This window comes from Echinops telfairi, unplaced genomic scaffold (genome assembly GCF_000313985.2).
Source record: "Echinops telfairi isolate 266 unplaced genomic scaffold, ASM31398v2 ScPeMD7_70;HRSCAF=299, whole genome shotgun sequence".
Lineage (NCBI taxonomy): Eukaryota > Metazoa > Chordata > Mammalia > Afrosoricida > Tenrecidae > Echinops > Echinops telfairi.
In genome coordinates this window covers 9,197,860-9,203,859 of record NW_022103968.1, presented here as the reverse complement: position 1 = coordinate 9,203,859, position 6,000 = coordinate 9,197,860, and positions in this window count along the sequence as shown.

Sequence of the window (6,000 nt, the reverse complement as noted above, 5' to 3'; positions counted from 1 at the left end):
CGTATACCTTTGTGGGTGCAAAAAGCCTTTTCTTTCTCCTTCACAGCACCTGGTGAGTTTGAACCACTGGCCTTGTGGTTAGCAGCCCAGTGTGTAACCTACAATGCCGTCAAGTCTCCTGTCAAGTGTGCAGAGTCCCTGAGCTCTACTTCGTGGACTCTGGGGAAGGCTGGGGGACCCGAAATCTTCTCAGGGGACTCTTCTGCCCAGAGATATTGAGACCCATGCCTGTCACTAGCTCCAACTCACTGCCTGCCATCAAGGAAGTCGATGGTTACTCCTAGTGACCCCATAGGACAGGGTAAAACTGTCCTTGTGATTTCAACCCAGTGCTCCAAGATGCGAACGCAACATGCCAGCATGGAGTAGAGAACCAGTGGAGAGGTCTGAGGGGCCGGCCCCAATCCCAACTATATGGACACCTGCCCCTCACCCCAGAAGAATTTATTTCATAGACAGCACTGAAGCTGCAGCTCAGGGAGAGGGACATGTCTGATCAGAGCACATGGGAGAAAATGAAGGGGGAGGAAGAGAGAGTGGCCCTAGCCCACCAAGCCTTGAGGATGATATTCCCACTCAGAGCAGCCAATCCACAGAGAACACCATATGGCCGGCACCACTATGAGACATGACATCCCTCAATGACCCATAGCCCTACAGGGGACAACACCGGAGACACAGTGTGGGATTTATGCCCTATCTGATCCCACCACACAGAGGCAAAACACTAAGGTGTACAACAGAATAGCAAGGGGAACAGAGCAACAGAGTCCCCAGAGAATACCAACAATAGACTTTGGGGCCAGGGCTTGGCACCCCATCAGACTCAACCGGAAAACACTCTTGAAGGCCAACAAACAGTCCTTGAACTAACTACAAGCTTTTCTTTTTTGTTGTTGTTGTGTGTTTTTTGTCATTGGCTTTTTGCTGTTATTGTTATTTTTGTTTTCTTTTATTGCTTGCATTTGCTCTGTCTTATTTTTGTGCATGTTATTATTTCTGCAGGTCTGTCTAAGTAAGATAGGCTGGATTAACAATGGATGGGAAAACAACGGGACCGACAGTTCCGGGGGACATGAGAGAGTGTGAGGTGGGGGGAAAGGTAGTGGTGTTAACAAACCCAGGGACAAGGGAACAACAAGTGATCTAAATTGGTGGTGAGGAGGGTGTGGGAGGCCTTGTAGGACATGATCAAGGGCAATGTAACTAAGAGGATTTACTAAAACCCAAATGAAAGCTGAACATGATAGTGGGGCAAGAGGAACATAAAAGGAAATAGAGGAAAGAGCTAGGAGACAAAGGGAATTTGTAGAGGTCTAAATATAGGCATGTACATATGTAAATATATTTATATATGAGGATGGGGAAATAGATCTATGTGCATATATTTATAGGTTTAGTATTAAGGTAGCAGATGGACGTTGACCCTCCACTCAAGTACTCACTCAGGCAAGAATACGTTGTTCAATTAAACTGGCATTCCATGATGCTCACCTTCCCAACACAATTACTTAAGACAAAGAGGGTGCATAAGCAAATGTGGTGAAGAAAGCTGATGGAGCCTGGCTGTCCAAAGATCATCTGGGGTCTTAAAGACTTAAAGGTAAACAAGAGGTCATCTAGCTGAGAAGCAACAAAGCCCACATGGAAGAAGCACACCAGCCTGTGTGATCACGAGGTGTTGAAGGGATCAGGTATCAGCCATCAAAGAACAAAAAAACCATATCATTATATGCTCACCTCCCCAGTATGATTGCTGAAGACAAATGGGTGCACAAACAAATGTGGTGAAGAAAGCTAATGGTGCCCGGTTATCAAAAGATATAGCATCTGGTGTCTTAAAGACGTGAAGGTAAACAAGTTGCCTTCCAGCTCAGAAGCAACAAAGCCCTCATGGAAGAAGCACACCAGCCTGTGTGATCACAAGGTGTCTAAGGGATTAGGTATCAGGCATCAAAGAACAAAAAATCATATCATTGTGAGTGAGGGGGAGTGTGGAGTGGGGACCCAAAGCCCATCTATAGGCAACTGCACATCCCCTTATGGAAGCTTTGCAGGGAGGAGAAGAGCGAGTCAGAGTGCAGTGTAGTAATGATGAAACATACAACTTTCCTCTAGTTCTTAAATGCTTCCTCCCCACCCACTATCATGATCCCAGTTCTACCTTATAAATCCAGCTAGACCAGAGGATGTACACTGATACAGATAGGAACTGGAAACACGGAATCCAGGACGGATGATCCCTTCAGACCAGTGGTGAGAGTGGCGAAACCGGGAGGGTGGAGGGTGGGTGGGGTAGAGAGGGGGAACCGATTACAAGGATCTACATATAACCTCCTCTCTGGGGCATGGACAACAGAAAAGTGGGTAAAGGGAGATGTCTGACAGTGTAAGATATGACAAAATAATACTTTATAAATTATCAAGGGTTTATGAGGGAGGGGGGAGTAGGGAGGGAGGGGAAAAAATGAGGAGCTGATGCCAAGAACTTAAGTGGAGAGCAAATGTTTTGAGAATGATGAAGGGAGTGAATGTACAAATGTGTTTTACACAATTTATGTATGTATGGATTGTGATAAGAGTTGTATGAGCCCCCAATAAAATGATTAAAACAAACAACAATAAAAAAAAACTGTGCTTGTGAGTTTCTGAGTCTGCGACTCCTTATGGGAGCAGAAAGCCCCTTATTTCTCCCATGGAGTGACTAGTAGTTTTGAACTTTAGACCTTAAGGATCGCAGCCCAATATGTAACCACTACGCCACCGGGGCAGCACATTCACAGTCTATGGAACAAGAACAACATGCATGGGGTTCCATGCTTCTCAAAGACCTCCTTGTGCTGGGCATGATGTTCACTGTCTCTGACTCGCAGCGACCGGCCCTGCAGGACGGGGTGGAGCGGCCGCACTGGGCTCCTAAGCAGATTGCCTCAGCTTTCCCCCAACCTCAGCTGAGAGGTTGGAACAACTGACCTGTGGTTTGCAGCCAGGTGCTTTAATCACGGCACCAGCAGGGCTGACCTGTCTGCCCCTGCTACGGATGTTCATGCTCTAGCGTGGAAATGTTGACAACGCTGTCAGCGGCATATAGTTCTCGAATACCTTTGGCGTACTGGGGCTAGGGTCACAGTGTGAACACGACTCTTGGGTGCTCGGGGGTTGGTTGGGGAGACCGACATGAACCCGTGCCCTCAGGTGTCAAGTGTTGTGCGTGTGTGTAGGGCAAGTACTCTGGAACCACAGACCCAGTTGGGAGAAGTTCATAATGCGTGCAGGATCAGCCTAGATTATTTTGCCTCGAACAAGGGGATTCCAGCACCCCGCACCCCCTGCTGTCTTCTTGTGTGTCCCATGAAACACCTGCAAAGGATTCCCGTCTCTTCCCAAACAGGCCCACAACCTCCTACATCTGAACCTTTTTCTCCGTTCTGCTTTCTCCCTAGGTTCTCCTGGCTTCTTATGCCACATGCCGAAATCCCGCTGAGCCTTTGAGAGTCATACACCACCACCTCCTCTGAGACCTTCCTGGTGTCTCAATTATCTCGAATTCCTGTTATAGCAGTACCACTAACAAACAAAGGTTTGCTCTCTCACCGTTTAGGAAGTTACAGGTTCACTTCCGGGCCCAGGCTCTAGCGGCGGCGTTCTCTCTCTGTTGGCTCTGGGGGAAAGGTCCTCGTCTCCTTTCAACATCTGGGGTCGGTCCTGGCTCCCCTTGGTGATCTCCATGGGTCCTGGCACCCATGGTCTCTTGGGTGCAGGAGCTTCACAGCGTAGTGACTTCAGTTCCGGAAGACGCTCTGCTCCTGGCTCTTGCTGGGTGATGCCAGGTCTCTGATCTCTGCTGATTTATTTAACCTCTTTTATATGAGCATAGAGATGAATCCAAGATACAGCTGAAGCCTGCAGAGTTGATCCTGCCTCATTAGCACAGCTGCCAGTGCTCCTGCTAATGTCCTAGGGGGGACCATTGGTAACACAAAGGATAATTATATCAGATAGGGAAAAAAGGGAGGTGGGTGGGGAAGAGAATTAGGAGATGCTGAGAATCAAGGCCTACGTATGTTGGAAGGTTTTGGGGGGAAGAGGAGGACCCACACAATCAATCCATGACCCCAGGTCTCAGGATTCACACTCAACTTCCCCGTTCTCTCAGTCTAGGCTGGCAGACATCCTCCTTGTAGCAATCTAGCCAGTGGAGGAGGCAGGGACCACACACACCTCTGCCAGAGCCCCAAAGGCACTTCCGATGGATGGCTTCAGGGTGGGTGAAGATGTGTTTGGGGTGGGCCTCAACTCCACTGAAATCAGGATGACCCCCCCATGGAAGAGCCCAATTGCCCTACCTCCTGCTGGTAGCATCGCTGACCCTCATCCCCCCGCTCCCTCATCCCTTATAAGCCAAGAGCGAGCCCCAATTCATCTTTGTGTCCCTGGGACCTTGGCAGACACCTAGCAGGTCCGACATTTCTGCCTGTCACTTCACCATGTGTATGGGTAAGTGTTTACTACTAACTGAGAGGTGGACCTTTCAAAATCACCCAGAGGTGCCTCAGAAGAAAGTCCTGGTGATCCTATCCCAAAAGGTGCCATCCTGGGGAGTCCTCGGTGCGTGACCCCACCCTGCAGGCATGGGGCCAGTGGCAAGTGGTCAGGCTTGGCATGTCCATGTGTGAGGCCGCACCAAAGCCTCTGCAAGGGTCTTCTGGGGTTTTTCTAGCACCCCTTCACTCCAAGGGAGCCCCCGTGGAGAGTTTGGCTGTGAATTGCAAGGTCAGCCGTTCAAAACCACCTGCCACTCTGTGGGAGTAAGATGAGGCTTGCTACTCCTGTAAAGAGTGACAGTCTGGGAACCTCCCAGGGGCAGTTCTACCTGTCCTAGAGGGTCGCTGTGAGCTGCCACCAACCCCAGGCAGTGAGTTTAATTTTGCTTTTCTCTCTCTCTCTCTCTGCCGACCTTCTCCACCCCCCTTTCTCTGGTCCTTAATCCTCTGGCAAACCTCTCTCCCAGTTCACACTGGCCGGCAGCCCAACCCCTCTGGCCTTCCTGCCCAGTTCTTCGGGCCCCTCACCTTGACACTGTTTGGGAGCCCCTGGATCCCGCTGTTATCTTGATGGGCATTTTTATTTTATGGGGTGAGGCGGCCTGACTGCGAGGGGAGTGTGTTGACGATGGTGGCATTTTATTATGTGTGATGACATGCAGGGAGACGCAAGCGGAATACCGGAATACCGGAATACCGTCCAGTCGCGGCTCCAGAGAGCAGTAGTTCAAGGTGGCATCAGAGCCGTGTTCTGCCACGGCGTCTTGCCCGCTTCGCTCTGGCAAAAACACAAACTCAAATGAAAATAAAAATACCAGGCCGGCTCTATTTAACCAGTGAGGCAGCTTGGGTAGGTGACTTTAAAAATATATATATATATATATATATATATATGTTAAATGAAAGTTCACAAATGCAAACATTCCAAGATTTATTTTCCCTGCTTAATTTTTTTTCCCCTGTCTTTCCACTGGTGGGCTGTTTATTTCTAATAATTTTGGGAGGAAAGGAAAACATTCGCTCATACCAGCGGAGGTCTTCAATGCCAAGCTGCAAACCAGAACACATTTTACTGCGGAATAAAACCCCTGGAAAACAGGCTTGGGGGGCAGGGGGTAGGGAGGGCGCCGGAGGGCAAGTTTACAAGCGGAGTACAATTGACGCCATTATAATTAGTTCCTACCTCCCTCCCCTCCTCACCCTGAAGTCCTATTTTCCAGGCGGCCGAAGATCTGGATCTTTCTGCGCGTGAATATCTGCGGAGTCTGAGATCGCGGGGGAGGCACAGGCCAGCCTTGGGCTTTAAAGACGCGCTCAGAGCCTATAAATCTCGCCCACATTCTTGCAGGGGGAATGACGGACTTTTATGAAAACCGCGGGTTGTAAATCAGAAACCTAAATAGCTTACTTTGTGGCAGATAAACACAGATTTATTTACCGCCCGGGGCCCCAGCTT